This window comes from Carcharhinus amblyrhynchos, chromosome 4, assembly GCF_965287045.1.
Source record: "Carcharhinus amblyrhynchos chromosome 4, sCarAmb.v2.hapA, whole genome shotgun sequence".
Taxonomy (NCBI): Eukaryota; Metazoa; Chordata; class Chondrichthyes; order Carcharhiniformes; family Carcharhinidae; genus Carcharhinus; species Carcharhinus amblyrhynchos.
The window spans coordinates 112,767,623-112,785,659 of record NC_137327.1 but is presented as its reverse complement, the minus strand read 5'-3'; the positions used below and the strand labels follow the sequence as shown (position 1 = coordinate 112,785,659).

The 18,037-nt window shown below is 45.0% G+C and overlaps 1 non-coding gene across 1 annotated transcript; it reads left to right on the top strand.

Moving 5' to 3' along the window:
• Nucleotides 1–17,965: 17,965 nt before the first annotated feature.
• On the top strand, nucleotides 17,966–18,037 carry trnae-uuc (transfer RNA glutamic acid (anticodon UUC)). The gene has a single exon. It is a non-coding gene; the product is annotated as a tRNA-Glu (tRNA).

Below are 18,037 nucleotides of genomic sequence, written 5' to 3'. Positions count from 1 at the left end.
TCCGTACCCAGTCGTTTCGACCTAACATACGCCTCCCTCTTCTTCCTGACCAAGTCTTCAATACCCCCTGTAATCCACGGCTCTCTAATCCTACCTTTCCCATCCTTCCGCTTAACCGGAACATACCTCCCCTGCAACCATTTCATTTTGCCCTTAAAAGCTTCCCACTTGCCAACCGTGGACTTTCCAGCTAATAGTCCCTCCCAATCAGTGTCCTGCAGCTCCCTCCTAATCCTGCTATAGCTCGCTTTTCCCCAGTTCAGAACACTCCCGTTCGGCCGGCACTCGTCCCTTTCCATTTTTAACCTAAAGTAGACGGACTTGTGGTCACTGTTAGCCACATGTTCGCCTACCTCTACCTCACCCACCTGCCCCGGCTCATTACCCAACACTAAATCCAGTATAGCCCCTCCCCTAGTCGGGCTAGTTACATACTGCTCCAGCGACCCTTCCAAAACACATCTCACAAACTCCTCTCCCTCCGTACCCCCAGCTCTAGGCCCCCTCCAATTCACTCCTGGAAGATTAAAGTCACCCACTACAACCACTCTATTCTTCCTGCACCTGTCCAAAATGCCCCTGCAAATGCCTTCCTCCACCGACCTTGGGCTGTTGGGTGGCCTATAGTACACCCCTAGCAATGTGATCTCTCCCTTTTTATTCCTCAACTCCACCCACAGTGACTCAATCCCTGTCTCTTCCATATCGTCCTCCCTCTGCACTACTGTGATGTTTTACTTTACTAACAGTGCCACCCCTCCACCTCTCTTCAACCCTCCTCTGTCACACCTAAAACACTTGTACCCAGGAACATTCAGCTGCCAGTCCTGCCCTTCCCGTAACCACGTCTCCGTTACAGCCACCACATCTAACTGCCTCACAAACATCAAGGCCCTAAGCTCATCCGTTTTCCCTGCCACACTCCTAGCATTGAAACAGACACAGTTCAACCCACGAGTGTCCCTCGGAACCTCCTTCTCCCTGATAATTTTCCTTTCACCCGACTCTCTCCCAGCCACCTCCCCACCCCCCCTCCCTATTAGTTTAAACCATTCCTGAACACCCCAGCTAACCTCCCCGCTAAGACACTAGTTCCCCTCCCGTTCAAATTCTCCCCATCCCTCCTGTACAGTTGCCCTTCTCTCCTAAACACCTCCCAGTGATCCACAAAAGTAAAGCCCTCTACCCTACACCAATCCCTCAACCATGCATTCAACTGCATGATCCCGTCATTCTTTGCCCTGCTAGTACTGGGCAGCAACCCAGAGAGTGCCACCCTGGAGGTCCTGCTCTTTAGTTTGGACCCCAACTCCCTAAATTGCCTACGGACCTCTACCCTACTCCTCCTTCCTATGTCCCCCTCCCCTACGTGTACTATGACCTCTGCCTGGGTCCCCTCCCCTTTCAGAATTCCCTCTACCCTTTCCGTTACATCCTTGACCCCTGCTCCAGGGAGGCAGACCACCATCCTGGAGTCGCGCCTCTGTCCACAGAACCTCCTATCAATACCTCGGACCCTCCCATCCCCTACCACTATCACCTTGCCAGCCCCCTTCTGTCCCTCTAAGTCAGTCTCCCCTTCCTGCCTATCTTTCTGCGCCCCTGTCGACGAACCTTGGGGGGCCTCTGGGGAGGCCGGGGGACCCTGACTACTCTTCTTCTTCCTCTTTCTCCTCCTAACAGTCGTCCACCCTTCCTGCTCTTCAGCCCTTGGGACCTCTTCCTGCTCGTGGTTCCTAGCCATCAACTCCTCGTTTTCCCTGACTAGAAACGCATCCTCCAAACACCTCTCAAGCTCTGCAGTTCTAAACATTTACTGCAGATGTGGACCTTGGGGACACGTGACACCACCAAGAACTCCCACATGTGGCACCTGACACAACTTATATTCCCCCCTATATTCCCTGCCATGTCCCAACCTCCTGTATGCGGCGAAAGGTAGAACTCTGTCACTCACCTTCTCTAAGCCTACTGTCGCCTAAGTCCAGCGAGCCAAAGCCCTTCTCACTCAGTTCCCACTCACTCCGCTGCCCGCTCCCGACGCTGCCCGCTCTATGCTGCTACCCCTTTTTTTATACCCCCCGCTCCCCCTTAACGACAATCCCCTGGCCTAACTTCCGGTACGGAAGTAAACTACACTCTAACAAGCCCCGAGAACCGGAAGTACAGGAAAAAAGCGGTTTGCAATTCAAATCAGTCACTCACCACAGCCACAGCCACCAGGTTCAATACTCCGGAGAACAATTGACAGTCTTGACAGTTCCTTCTGACAGCTTTCGTGTCAATGTTCTTTTTACACATATGTCTACTTCTAACAATCTCAAAGGGCACTCTACTTTTCACAAAGGAGCTCCTGACCTCCCCGAAGCTGTCCCAACACCATTTCCAAAAGGTGCTTTGCTTCTCTATTCCTCCAGCTTCCGACAATCTCCTGTCAGGTCTAGAATACACAAGTTGTGCTTTGGACAGCCCACTTGCAAAAATCAGATCAGCTGGAGGCACTTTAGTGTGTAGCTGCTTCTGTGAACCATAAATGTGCACATTATAACTTGCTCCTTGCCCTGATTAAGCAACCCCTGCCACGTCACTCCCCCAAACCTCACAAGAGTGATAGATGATGGAGCCTGGGATGGTGCTTCCACATTCAAGCTTTTGCTGCATTTTTTGTAATGATAGAGAGGCTCCCTGTTTCTAATAGTTCCTTCAGGTTCCTTAATTATTCCCTTATGCTTTTATATACTTATAAAACATTTTTGGATTTTCCTTGATTTTATGTGACAACATTTTTTAATAAACTCTCTTCATGAGCTACTTTCCTTTTAAAGTTAACTCCTCGCACTTCCTGTTCTCTTCTAGCTCCCTGACTATGATTCTAATATGGAGCTTTTAGGTTGAGCAGAGGCCTTATCCATAGTGGCACAGTGGTTAGCGCTGTTGTCTCACAGCACCAGGGACCTGGGTTTGATTCCTGGCTTGGGTCACTGTCTGTGTGGAGTTTGCACATTCTCCCCATGTCTGTGTGGGTTTCCGCCCGCTGCTCCAGTTTCCTCCCACACCCCAAATATGTATTGGTTAGGTGAATTAGCCACATTAAATTCCCCCCCACTGCACCCAAACAGGTGCGAGAATGTGGCAACTAGGGGAATTTCACAGTAACTTCATTGCAGTGTAAATGTGAGCTTACTTGTGACTAATAAACAAACCTTTACATTCTATGCGCTTTGATATCTGTGGGATTGAGTTGAAGATGATTTACATATAGGATCCCATCCTTTTTCTTTGTGGGAACTATATTTGTTCTGAACCATCATTGTCGTTTCCTCGAATGCTTACCACTGCACCGACGCTGATTTACCTTCGAGAAGCTGTCCCCACCTCAACTTCACAAATCAAACCTCAGTTTAGTAAAATCAGCTTTTCCCCATTTGAGAATGTTATCCCTGTCTATCTTTGTCCTTTTTCATAATCAAACTGAATTTGATCATTACCGCCAAAGGGCAATACCATTTCTGCCTTTCCATTTCCTAAATCTAAATCCAGATTGGTTGCTTTCTCTTGTTAGACTTGCTACATTCTGACTGACAAAGTTCTCCTGAATGCATTTTAAGAATTCTGCACTCTTCATACTTTTTGCACTTCTTCTCGTCTGCTTAATAGTAGGGTAGTTAAACTCTTCTAACAATACCAGCCTCTTGTGTTTGAGTTCTGAGAGATCTTTCAACATATTTGCTTTACTATCTCCCACTGATTTGGGGCAGTCTGTATTACACTCCCAGCAGTGTGATTGCCCCTTTGCTGTTCTTCACTTTAAACCACATGGCCTCATTTGATGATCCTTTTACCATATCATTTCTTCTCACAGCTGTGATGATGCCTGTAAACATTTAAAGATCTTTTTATTCCCCATTCTATCCTGCCTGAAAATGCCATCAAGAAGAATGTTGAAGTGCCATTTCTTTTTTAGAGCTTTATTTCAGGAGCTACTCTCATACCATGCCTATTGCTATGCTCAACTTATTTGCCTTATTCACTAAATTCCTTGCACTGAAGTCTGTACTATCAAGCATTGTCAAATTCCTTTGTTACCTTTGTTATTTGCTAGGTTTGTTTGCCTTGCCTTCCACTCTCAATTCATAAATTTAGGCCTTCCATTTCCAACTTTTTTTCTCTCCTTAATCTATGCTCTGATTTCTATCCCTCTGCCAATCTAGTTCAAACCCTCTCCATGACAAATTGGATCTATCACTCCAGCGTGTCCAGGTCCTTCAGAACCAGTCTCAATGCCTCAGAAATCTAAAGCACTCACTCCTGCAACATTTCTCAGGCCACACATTCACCTATACTATTTCTCCACTCACTAACACACAGGACTGGGAATAATCCAGAAGATTGTTACTTTGGAAACCTTGCCGATTGATTTCTGTCTTAACTCCCCAAATTATGCCTGAAGGATGTTATTTCTCATCTACAGACCTGATTCATACCAATGTGAACGATGATCGGTGGCTGTTCAGCATCCTTGCTGAAGTCACTGAGTGACATCCTTGACCACAGCACCAGGGAAGCAACATACCTTCTTGGAATGATGCCAATGACTTAGAAAGGTCTGAAGTTGTTGTTGAAGTTGTACAAGACATTGGTAAGGCCACACTTGGAATACTGTGTGCAATTCTGGTCACTCTATTATAGAAAGAATATTATTAAACTAGAAGGAGTGCAGAAAAGATTTACTAGGATGCTACCGGGACTTGATGTTTTGAGTTATAAGGAGAGGCTGGATAGACTTGGACTTTTTTTTTAGGGGCATAGGAGGCTGAGGGATGATCTTATAGAGGTCTTTAAAATAAAGAGGGGCACAGATCAGCTAGTCAGTCAATATCTTTTCAAATGTAGGGCAGTCTAAAATTGGAGGGTACAGGTTTAAGGTGAGAGGGGAGAGATACAAAAGTATCCAGAGGGGCAATTTTTTCACACAGAGGGTGATGAGTGTCTGGACCAAGCTGCCAGAGGTAATAGTAGAGGCAGGTACAATTTTGTCCTTTAGAAAGCATTTAGTTACATGGGCACGATGAATATAGAGGGATATGGGCCAAATATTGGTAATTCGGATTAGTTTAAGGGTTTTTTAAAAAGGGGTAGCATGGATGAGTTGGGCTGAAGGGCCTGTTTCCATGCCTTATAACCATCCAGCCACTAGTATTCAGAACTAAATACCTGTTTAAGAGCAAGGAACATTCAGGGGATTCATGCACTACTTTCCTGGTGTTCTGATATTTCTTGACTGCTTGGTGGCCACTCTCTATCTACACACCCTTGAGCAATGGGGTGACCACTTTAGTATAAAGGATTAATAGATGGCATATGCTAATACATAGCATAGATGGTGATGTACTATTGATGCTAGTCTGTCACGTGTTAAACTCTTTCTTTCTCCCTTGGGAGAGGTTGGAATCACACCTTGGCGCTACATATCTACTCTGTAACCTGTTTGGATGTTGTATTAATAAACAAGTGTTCAGCAGATATCAGAGTCTATCTACAGTCTGTCTAAAAACCAAGATCCACGCTGAGTGTCCAAGGCAGAAGGACCCAATCTTAGAACAACCACATTTATCAAGGTGCTGCCCACATAATGTTTATCCCTGTGGATGCACTGCAGTGTCTGAACAATAAACCCAGAGCTCCTGCTTCTAATAACACTTGCTGCACATGTGTGGGCCACAACACAGAAAGGCATTAAGCTGCCCTGACATGCCACTATTTATTAGACTGCTGTCTAAACATACCAGAAATAAATTTACAACCCTGCCCCGATCCAGACAAAAAGGATTCACCAGTTGCTCCTTCTCTAGTGCCAATATCACTTCAGCTTTATTTGTCTGTCTCCCTTACACTTACCTCCTTTCCCTTCGGGCCCTCTGATTGAGGCTACTCTCAGGGACTTGCTATCTAAACCTCCTGCAGCCCTTCTGTTCTTACTCCAAGTTCCCACAGTTCCTGAGTCCCTTACCTCTAAGCTCTGGATTCTTAGTAACTGACGTGTGAATGATGCTCCCTCCACTGATGCTCCCACCGTTATTACCTGTCCATGCCTGGCACTGTTTCATCCCCACTCCCTCCAGGCTTGCTCTCCTTCTCTCGAATGCTGCTCCGCTTACAGCTTCACATTGGGCAAATCCAGCATTGATGTGATATGGACACGCTCAGTCAGTATTGCAATGGGGCATCGGGCTAGATTATGCGCTTCTGTCTCTGGAGTGGAGTTTGAATTCACAATCTTCCGGCTTGGGTGAAAGCACAGTAACTGGAATCTTGGGAAAAATGAAACATAAGGAACGCTGGGCACACTTGGACTTGATCTGACTCTTGATCTTAGCCAAAAGGCATGGTGGCAGAATGGTCAACACTGCTGCTGCACAGCGCCAGGGACCTGGGTTCAATTCTGGCCTCAGGTCACTGTGCATATGGAGTTTGCACATTCTTCCTGCATCAGCATGGGTTTCCTCTGGATGTTCCAGTTTCCTCCCACAGTTCAAAGATGTGTGGGTTAGATTGATTGGCCATGCTAAATTGCCCCTAGTGTCAGAGGGATTTGCAGGGTAAATGTGTCCGGTTACAGGAAGAGGGCCTGGGTGGAATTGTTGCCAGTACAAACTAGATGGGCCAAATGGTACTGTAGGGATTCTATTATTCTAAGCAATGGAACCTATAGTATTGTGGACTTTCTCAATCACAAGTTAAACTATAATTTGATATTACAGTGTTCCTCCTGATGTTCCTTTAATTTTCCTTCTTTTTCTTCATGTTATATAATTTATCTTTTTCTCTTAATCTCCTATTATTGGTTGTTTTGTTATCACTCAGTCCATTTCTGCTCTGTTCTCTTCTATAATAAGCAACATTCAATCAACAAAATGGGTGCGAAGATCCTTGTAGACAATAGACAGTCTCGTTAATCATTCTCATGATTTCTTCCCACTTGAAATCAGACGCAATGAATGTTATTAGAATCGGTTTGTAATTTATATTCTCACTGGGAGAGAAAGGTTGTTGGGAAATGCTTGTTAAGTTTCCCCTGCGACCAAATATTTAGACAGCAGTCTACACTGTGATTTGGCCACCAGAGGGAGACAATGCACCATGTAGGTGTGAACGTAGCCTGGGCCCTGAATTCAGCATTTATCTCCCCATGCCATGGACTCACCAAATCAAAGCTTTGTGTAAAGCTGCTGACATTTAAAACAGGAAAGTGGCTGTGCAGCACTGTACGCCAGTCACATTTTCTTTTTAAATCTCGATTGTCTCAACTGTAAAGCAGTTTAGAATAAAATTGAAAATGTTGGAAATATTCAGACCCAGAATGTCATTGACGTTCTCTTTGTTTCTCTCTTTACAGATGCTGCCAGACCTGCTGAGTGTTTCCAACGTTCTCTTTCATATTTTAGATTTTGCTTTTGTTTAAATGGATCCTGATAATAGCCGCAGGCACTTTCACAGCCAGCAATGGAGGGACCATTTAAGTTCACTGGAGGAGACTGCAATCAACATAGAGGTTGATTTATCCATGGTCCTCCTCCTGTAACCCAGCAAGAATGGTGCTCCCAATTTGATCTTTCCCTTGATTTAAGGGTAGATGTATGCTGCTGCTGCAATCTTCACTCTCAGACATACCCAGTGCTGAGTTGAGCGAGTAAACTGGAGCAACTCATTCACTGGAATCTGTAAACTGTCTGTGCTTTATATGCTCTGTCTGAGGCCAGAACTCTCCATTCACCCGACGAAGGGACTAACCCGAAAGCTTGTGCGTTTACTATCAAATAAATCGGTTGGACTAAAACCTGGTGTTGTCAGACTTTTTACTGTGTTTACCCCAGTCCAACGCTGGCACATCCACATCATGGCACAGTAGCACAGTGGTTAGCACTGCTTCTCACAGCATCAGGGACCCTGGGTTCACTTCCTGGCCTGGGTCACTGTCTGTGTGGAGTTTACATGTTCTTCCCATGTCTGTATGAGTTTCCTCTGAGGGCTCCGGTTTCCTCCCACAGTCTGAAAGATGTGCTGGTTAGGTGCACTGGCCATGTTAAATTCTCCTTCAGTGTCCCTAAACAGGTGCCAGAGTGTGGCGACCAGGGGATTTTCATAGTAACTTCATTACAGTGTTAATGCAAGCCTATTTGTGACACTAATAAATATAATTTATTTAAAAATGTATAGAAAGCAGTGAAATGAATCAGAAATGCTTGGCCTGTTTTGACCCCTGGCAACATGTGTGCGAGAACTTCGTTATTGCCGATCTCATGCAAATTGACCAAATTCACCGATTGTTTTTCCATTTCTTCCCATTGTTGGTGTTGCTCACTCGTTTAGCTGCTCCCGCCTTTGGGGAATTTATGTCTCAAATGAATGCAGATGACGCACAATCTTACCTCAGTATCGCTGCTTTCTGGCCCCCCGCCATCTCCAACTAGCCTGACTGCTTGTCCGACCTCAGTAGACATTTTCTCTCTCCAACTAAATGCAGTGAAGACGGAAACAATTGGCTGGGATTTTCCAGCCCTTCCAGCAACAGGATCGTCTGATCCCGATGAAGATGACCGCGCACTCCTCCCCTCCACTGCGCATGGCGGGCTCCCCAGTGGTTGGACAAGCAAGCCACACAAAAAGCCTTAGAAATCAGGGGGACTGGGAGATGCTACATGCTTTCGGTCCATGGTGAGTTGCCTTCTTCACCAGAAAACACACCATGTGGATGTTGGGGAGGGGAGAAGATGGAATCCTACTCATCGTCGTTGGTGCGCATCACAACCTCCGTTCCCCAGCTATAAACTCTGTTTCACTGAAAGTTGGGGATTTAAATGGAGTTTTTTGCTGCCTGTTTCTTCTCCCATATTGAGCTGCTTGATACTGTAGTCCTATGTTCTATGTTCCCATCTGCCCAATAACCTTTGATTCCCTCGCCTATCAAGAATTTAATCTAACACATAGAGAGTAGGGATAAAAGACGCATTTTCAAGATGGCAGTGGAGTGCCACAAGGATCTGTGCAGAGGCCTCAGCCATCTACAAGTTATAGTAAGGACTAAGATCGAGAGACTGTGGGCAATATGTCACAGTCTGCTTACAACATTAGGGATTGAAGAATGACACAAAGAGGTTGCAAAGAGACATAGATAAGGTGGTAGATGGAGGATAACATGATTAAACCATTATTCTTAATTTAAGATGTTTGGAATCCATATCTCCAGGAGCTGTGTGCTTACTTTTAATTGGAAGGACATTGAATTACTTGGAGACTTTCATGTCAGCCACTTCTAGCAGTGACCCCTGTATACATATTGGGATCTCTCCAACGGGTAAAACCACTTCTCTGACCATGTCTCTGCTCCTTAATTGTGTGGTGTTACACCATCATCATGTGCTTTTGACGTAACCCTTTACATTTCCCCCAAGTCTTTATTCCAATTATACATCCTCCTGCATCTCCCCACCTCCCCAAAAAAAAGTCTCAGGCTTCACAAGGTTAGCCTTTGAGGTGCCTCGATCAGTCTTCCTGATCGCGTTCCGATCTCTTTCTCAGGTGGTAGTTCTGCACCCTCCCTTCTGTCTGTAGGAGTGTCCTTGTTTGCCTGTAGAGCCTTGTCTTCATTCTTGTTCCTTTTCTCCACCAAGTCCTGAATAATAAGCCCAAGTTTCTACTAGCTTTCTTTACAAGGATATTAAGACACTGTTGCTTCTCCCTCACCTTCCCTGGACTGTCTCAGTCCTGCATGATTTCAGTTGTGGAGCAGCGCAGTGGCTAGCATGACTGCCTCATAGCGCCAGGGATCTGGGTTCAATTCTGGCCCCAGGTCGCTGTCTGTGTGGAATTTGCACATGAGTCTGCATGGGTTTCCTCCAGGTTCTCTGGTTCCCTCCCACAGTCCAAAGATGTGTGGTTATGTTCATTGACTATGCTAAATAGTTCCTTAGTGTCAGCGGTACTAGCAGGGTATCTGGGTGGGGTTACAGGGATAGAGTTTGGGTGAGATAATTGTCAGTGCAGGCTCTTTGGGCCGAATAGCTTCCTTTTACACTGTAAGAATTTTATGATTATTGCACCTTGTTAGTCTCATACCCACCTTCTCTTCCTGAGCTTCAGCACTGATAAGTCCTGTGCTTTGCCTGAAGTTAAAGTCCTGAACTTTTTGTCTCTTTGTTCTTATCTTACCCTCTCATGGTTGTTCAAGATTAAATTAGGTTTTAGTTTCTGTTGCAGTTGAGTATCAATCTCCTTCCCGTTGACAACTTGGATAGTGAGGAACCATTTTGTAGCAGTACCTTCAGAAGAGCGAAATTAAATCTTCTTTCTTTTCAAGATGGTTCCTACACCTCGCTCAGATTCTCCATTTGTCTGGGGATAATGAGGTGAAAAGGTGAAGTGAATTAATCCACAGTCCTTCGCAAAATTTTGGAATAGATCATTCTGATTAATCTTTTCTTTATCCTCATCAAGGCCCTGACATACTTCCTAAACTATGGTGACCAGGCTCAATATGCCAGCTGGTACATAACCATTCTTTTATAAAGGGTTAGCTCAATTTCCTTTCTTTTGTACTCTGATCTGTTTTGTGTAAAACCAATGAAAATGTGTGTGCTTTTTAACAGCTTTTGTTTACTTATCCACCCACCTGTAAAGTCCTGCATATATTAACTTCTGTGCCTCTCTGTTCCTGCATGCTTTTTAAATTTCTATTGTCTCTCTTCATTCCTCTTTCCAAAATGTATCACTTTACACTTTCCAATGTTAAATTTCATCTGCCACAAGTCTGCCAATTTCAACTGTCTATATTCCCCCAAACTCTGTTAAAATCTTCTTCACTTTTTTCCAAGTTTTGTGTCCGTAAGATTTGAAATACACCCTAGAGCCAGAGAAAGATAGAATGCCCACATCCTCCCCTTCTGCCTTCTCCCTGTAACCCCATGCATCTACCGTGGCTAATCCACCTAACCTGCACATCTTTGGACACTAAGGGGCAATTTACCATCGCCAATCAGCTCAACCTGCACATCTTTGGATGCTGAGGAGGTAATTTAGTACAGCTAATCCACCTAACCTGCATATTTTTGGACTGTGATGAGAAAGCTAGTCATAGAATCCTCAAACCTAACAACTAGATCATTTCCACTAGCAACGAGTATTGAAATGAAGTATGTCACATAGACAGCTCAGGAATAATTCTTGCTGAGGCTTAAGGGCTTTCCCTGTTGGGGCCTTTTACTATATTAAACTCATTGCATAAATGCAAATTAGTGTTCTCCATCCTGATGTGCAGGGGTGAAAAACCTAAAAGAAAGGCAACATTTGCTTGAAGCACTGCTAATCCTAATTTAATACATGAACTAATTTACACAGCCGAGTGTGCAACACTTAATATAACTAGGTGTTGTTACCTGCCTGATTTTTATGGAATCTCAACTGAGATGTTGAATTTGCAACTTGTCGAAACTAGTAATTGGCAAAAACAGGATTGGATATTTCACAGTGAGCCTGGTATCCTTGAATGAATTTATAGGAAAATAACTTTTAGTACATTATCATCTTAAAAGTTTCCATGACCAAGTAACTGGAGCCTGGATTGAAAGACAAACTATGGCTGTCATTGGTCTCCATCATAGGGACGGCCTATTTCCTCCCCTGTAACAATATTGACCTTGTTCTTGCCTGAGCTCATCTGCTGCTGAATCCTTCAGACATGCCTTTATTATCTTTAGATTTGACTATTCAATACTTTCCTAGCTAACCTCCTGCTTTGTAAACTGGAGCTCATCCAAAACTCTTCTGCCTGTATCCTTTCGCCAAGTCTCATTCACCCATCACCAAACCTGTGCTCACTGAGCCACATCGGTTTCTGCTCAAGCATTGTCTTTATTTTAAAATTCTCATCCTTATTTATCACATCCCTCCATGGCCTCATCTCTTCATTCTTCATGTATTCTTCTCCAACACTGCAACCCTCCGCGATATCGGTGCTCCTTTGAATGAGGTTTGTTGTGTCATTGCTCCACCATTGGTGGCTATGCAATCAGTGGCTTAGGCCCTAAGCTCTATCAGATTTGATGAGTGAAACTCTGGTGAAACCTCTTGCAATGCTTTATGATTTTTTTTATTCGTATGGCTGGGAAAACAGTTCTAGTTACATAGCGAGATCAATAATCCATTGAATGGCTTCTGCTGATGCAGTGTGAATAGTGGTGATACCATCAAGAACAGATCTCATGGGGGTGAATTTAGTGCATAGATGTCATCTGACTTGGATGGCCAGTGACACAATTTTGAGCTGTTCCTCAAGCTCCACTTGTGGAGGGAATGGCCACATCTTCCCCAGCTCATTCTCAAGTGCTCGAAGTAGTGTCCGGATTTTCAAAGCGAAATTGCAACCTGAGATTTCACCACTCAGGTCAGTTACCAGGTTGTGGTTGGTGATATTTGCAGCAGGTACTCCTTCGAGAGGTGAGACTGCTGTCAATTTGTAGGGTACAGAATGTGTTCCAGTCAGGGCTACAGGATTTCAAATGAGAGTGTTGGGTTTCTTTTTAGGTCAATGGTCATGTTCTTTGAGGAAGTTGTTCCTTTGTGGACATCAGGAAGTTCAATCTGTATTATCTCAGGAAGCCACATAAGCTGTGTTGATCGTTCCAGGAATAATCCTCATGACCTCCCAGAAGCGAATACCATGTTTGTGTGGTGGCTCCTGACTGAGATGGGGCAACAGTGTTCTGCTGTAGAGTAGACCAGGGCAAGAGAAGCAGTGCAAAGTGTATTGAATCATAGAATCCCTACAGTGCAGACGAAGGCAATTTGGCCATCGAGTCTGCACCAACAGTCTCACCCAGGCTCTATCACCATGACCCCGTGTACTTACTCTGCTAGTTCCCCTGACACTAAGGGGCAATTTAGCATGGCCAATCCACCTAACCTGCACATCTTTGGACTATGGGAGGAAACCAGAGCACCTGGAGAAAACCCAGGCAGACACAGGAGAACGTGCAAGTTCCACATAGACAGTCATCTGAGGCTGGAATTGAAACCAGATCCCTAGCGCTGTGAGGCAGCAGTGCTAACCACTGTGCCAGCATGCCACCTATTGACTCTGCTTGTTTCCACTTGAGATTCAGTCTTGTCTTGAACTTGGCTCTGGTATTGATAGGTTGACGCACCGTGAAGAACGATGCGTTGACATTTTGCTGTTGGGTAATGGGTGAGTGGTTGGCCACAGAACTGAACATGAACTTCACTATCCTTTAACTTGTTCAGGTGGAAGGCTGAAATGACAGTCTTAATAGCGTTTGGTTAAAATCTCCATTTTCTGAGGCAGCCATTCAGGTAACATAGGCCTCAGAGAGTGTTTTTTCAATGCCCTGATGTTCTTCAGATTGGAAAACCAGGGCCAAGTTGACAGCCTTAGTGAGGAGTTGCGACTTTGTGGGTGTGGCTGCTGCTACATAGGGAGGGAGACAACAGCTTTATCACACTCCTCGTGTCAAAGTATGTTATCCTACCTGTAAACCATTGATGTGAAGAGGTGACCAAATCTCAGCCACAGGGTTTTTGGCCCAAGGAGTGAAAAGCCACTTTACTATGATAAAGTCACTTCATAAATTGCTGTTGTAATTATAATCTAATGGCAGCTGCTGGCTCTGGTAACAGGGAAAAGAAATGCTTGAGTATGACACTGTTGTCTCTAAGAGCAGGCAGCCTATGGCAAAGATAAATTGGCTGTTGCTCCCCTCCTCACATCAGCCAGTTTTTGCTCAGTACTTGGAAAAAATTCTTGGCTGGACCTTGCTTAGTGGTCCCAGAGAAAGAATGAGCAAAGATTCCAAAAAAAATGATGTGAATATAATCCTACTAGCTGTACGCTCATTGTGAGGTTATGGTATAATCCCAGATTTGGAAACAGGCCAGGGAATCCTCTAACTTGCTGGGGAGCGAGGAGAGGGAAAGGTTTTTTTGTTTCCTTTTCTTCCGCCAAGCACTATTTAATTTTCCCTGAGCAAGGCAATCATCAATGGCTTAGCTTCTGTTCCTGCTGCTTTCAATCATCTCCTCGAAAGTAGGAGGTAACATGACTGATTAAGGCACATTTCATGTGGAGAATTGTGGGGCAAAGCTCGTTCTAGCATCGTAGTTGACCACAGTAATTTGACAAAATTTGCTGCGTCCTGTCACACCTACTAGAATCACAGAATCTCTACAGCGCAGAAGGAGGTCATTTGGCCCATCGAATCTGCACCGACAACAATCCCACCCAGGCCCCATCCCCATAACCCCATATATTTACTCCGCCAATCCCTCTAACCTCTGCATCCCGGGACATTAAGGAACAATTTAGCACGGCAAAGCAACCTAACCCACACATCTTTGGACTGTGGGAGGAAACTGGAGCACCCGGAGGAAACCCAAGTAGATGCGGGGAGAACATGCGAAACCCCACACAGACAGTGGCCCGAGGCAGGAGTTGTACCCAGTCCCCTGGAGTTGTGAGGCAGCAGTGCTAACCACTGTGCCATCATGCTGCCCAGACTGATTGGGCATAAGTCATGTGGAGAATCGTGGGACAAAGCTTGTTCCAGCACTGTTGATTATAGTAATTTGACAAAATAATATGTTACATTCTGACACACCTAAGCGAATTATAGAATCATAGAATCCCTACTGTGCACAAGGAAGCCATTCAGCCCATTGAAACTGAGGTTTCTGTGGATTGAAGACCGTGCCCCAAGTTTGTGGGAGGGAGGGGGGAAGTTATTTTCGTTCAGAAAGATTATACTAGATACAGAATCTGTTGATAAAAAAAACTGCAACAAGAATGTTACTGATAAGTTGTGTTCCAAAATTCAAAAGTTGGGCAATTGCTCGAGTATGGATTTTCATGCATGTCATCAGATGTCACACTGAGTTTAATTGCTCTCATTTTACCACAAGCTCATACAAAGCAATTGCCCCTTTAAAGAATCTCATCACACTGTTAGCCAGGGATTGCTGCCAGAAAGCACAAACATGTTGACCCACTGAAGGGGAAGGCAAGGTCAAGTTTGACTCTGTGTAGCCAAATCATCGATTCATGCTCTAACTGGCTTTATCTACTAGAGAGAAGCTGCTGTCTCTGGGGGATTGTAATCGAGCAAGGATCAGCACCTTCAGAATTGCAGGGGAGGTGATTGAGAAAAGGCAGCATCTTCTGAATCTCCTTCTGTCAGCAAAGGGCCGCAGGGTGAGGGCAGTGGTTCTAAAGTGAGGTGTGACTGACGTCCTTAGGGGGCTACTTCTCTCGATTGTGTAACAGCAGATTTTCAGAGTTTCTGCTATTTAGGGTCACATGCCATGTCTCACCTTCCCGCTGCTCACTGTTCCTCCAATCAGGGGTTGTTTCTCTGTTTCTCTCCCACCCTTGCTGCTGGGGAACAGAAACTTGCCAGCGTGGCTACGTCTGAGCATCAAGATGTTTTGATTAGAAGGCAGACACCACTTCCCCTAGCCTTGCCTGAGGCCGTCGTGTGGTTCATTTGGAGGATTGAGAAACCCTCTGGCTGTAGACCATTGTCTGGTGAAATGAGAGACGAGTGCAATACAGCAGGAGAGGAACAGCGTGTGATTGGAAGAGAGGTGTCAATGATCCAGACAACCCAGTATCAATTTCTAACCACAAGAATGAACCAAATCAACCTCATGACAGTCGTCATCTCAGAATCAGTTTATCTAAATTCCTCCTGTATGGTCTGGTGGTTAGAAACAACTACAGGTGGAACAGCAGGAAGGTGAGTGCTGGCACAGGAGCCTGTGCGCTGCTGTAGCAATGGGGCAGCAATAGTGCTTGGGAGGCAGCTACTGTCCCACGATGGAGCTGCCTCTCAAAGATACAATTGAGTGAGTGAGTGGGATAAGCGAGAAGAGGGACTGCTCAGTGAGTAGAGGGGAGGAGGGAAGAGGGGCCACTGAATGAGTGGAATGGAGGAGAGGAGTTGGGAAGAGGAGCTGTTTGTGAGTGTTTCTGTGGGGGGAGAGGGGGCTCTCCCTACTTCATGTGCTTATGCAAACAAACCAGCTCCTCCATCACTCAAATAGTAAGTTAAAAACCATTACTATAGTCACATGTTTACCTGTAATGTTTAATTATAATGATATACAAAATATGTGCCCATTAGATGGGTCGTTTGAAAAAGAAACTACTTGCAGAGGTACACAAAAAGTTGGTAAATCAGAATAAAGGCACTTCACCAAAACCTTTTGGGCGTCACTGTGTTCGGGAAAGAAGGATCAGCCAAGTTTCCAACCAATCAATACACTTTTACTCTCCGATTAAAATACAACAACTCATGTTGCTGCAATGCAATACCAAACTCGCAACTAAAAACTTGAATAGAGGAGAAAATATCTTAGGCTTCATGCTCCCTCACTAGCACAGCCAATGGATCTCCAGACCTGTAAGTAGTTTTGAAAGAGCAGCATTAGTGATTTTTAAACAGTGGGAATTGATTTTGCAGCCACTCATCCAGGAAGCGTGGGAAATGTGCAGGCCTGCAGGTGAGATTGAAACAATGTGGTCCCAAGGCCCCCCTTCCCCAGCTTACTCCTGGCAAATATCCAATCTCTGGAAAACAAGCTGGATGAATTTAAAGCCAGACTCACTTTTCACTGAGAGACTGCTGTGCTCTGTTTCACAGAGACATGGCTCACTCCCATTTCACCGGACTGTGGTCCACAACCAGTGGGTTTCTCAATCCACTGCATACTGCCCTCAGGCACAGCTAGGGGAAGTGGGGTCTGCCTTCTAATCAACACCTCTTGGCACATAGACGTAGCCATGCTGGTGAATTTCTGCTTCTTGGACCTAGAGTACCTTGTGCTGAAATGCTGTCCCTACTACCTTTCTCGGGAGTTCACCTCTGTTATCCTGACAGCAGTTTACATCCCACCCCATGTAGATATGAAGATTGTACTGGATGAAATATACATCACTACAAATAACTGTGAGATAAACATCCTGAAGCCTTGTTCATTTTGGTGGGTGATTTCAGCCAGGCCAATCTCAAGAGTGTCCTACCGAGATGCCACCACAATGTCTTCTGTTCCACCAGAGGCCAAACATTCTAGACCACAGCTACACAAACATCAAGCATGCCGACTACTTTATCACCGCCCACATTTTGGCAAATCAGACCAGAACACTGCTTCTACTCCCGATTACAAGCAAAAACTGAAACAGGAGAATACAATCAAGAAAGTTGCACAATGTTGGTCTGAGGAATTGGATGATCTCCTACAGGACTGCTTTAAGTCAGTGGACTGATCAATTTCCAAAAACTCAGTGACCAAATGAACAAGTAGGCCGCTACAGTAACAGACTTCATTAATAAGTATGGAGAAGACTGTGTGCCAAAGAAGCTAACCCAAGTGTTTCCCAACCGCAAACATAGATGAACAGGGATGTCCACTGCTTGCTGAAGTAAAAAGTATTGTTAGTCCAATATCAACTCTGTATTGGAGTTAGCCCAGTACTGACCCTGTATTGGAGTTAGCCCAGTACTAACTCTGTATTGGAGTTAGCCCAGTACCAACTCTGCATTACAGTTAGCCCAGAACTAACTCTGCACTGGGGTTAGGCCAGTACTAACTGTGCATTGGAGTTAGCCCAGTATAACTCTGTATTGGAGTTAGCCCAGTACTAACTCTGCACTGGGGTTAGGCTAGTACTAACTGTGCATTGGAGTTAGCCCAGAATAATTCTGCATTGGGGTTAGCCCAGTACTAACTCTGAATTGGAGTTAGCCCAGTACTAACTGTATTGGAGTTAGCCGAATACTAACTGCATTGAAGTGAGCCCAGTGCTAACTTAGCTCAGAATCTGCCCTCAGAGAAAACAGTGTGATGTGACCTCATGACAGTCTTTACAGTCAGTTTAGAAGCAGCTTACTTCAACTCCTCCCATATGGTCTAGCGGTTAGGATTCCTGGTTTTCACCCAGGCGGCCCGGGTTCGACTCCCGGTATGGGAA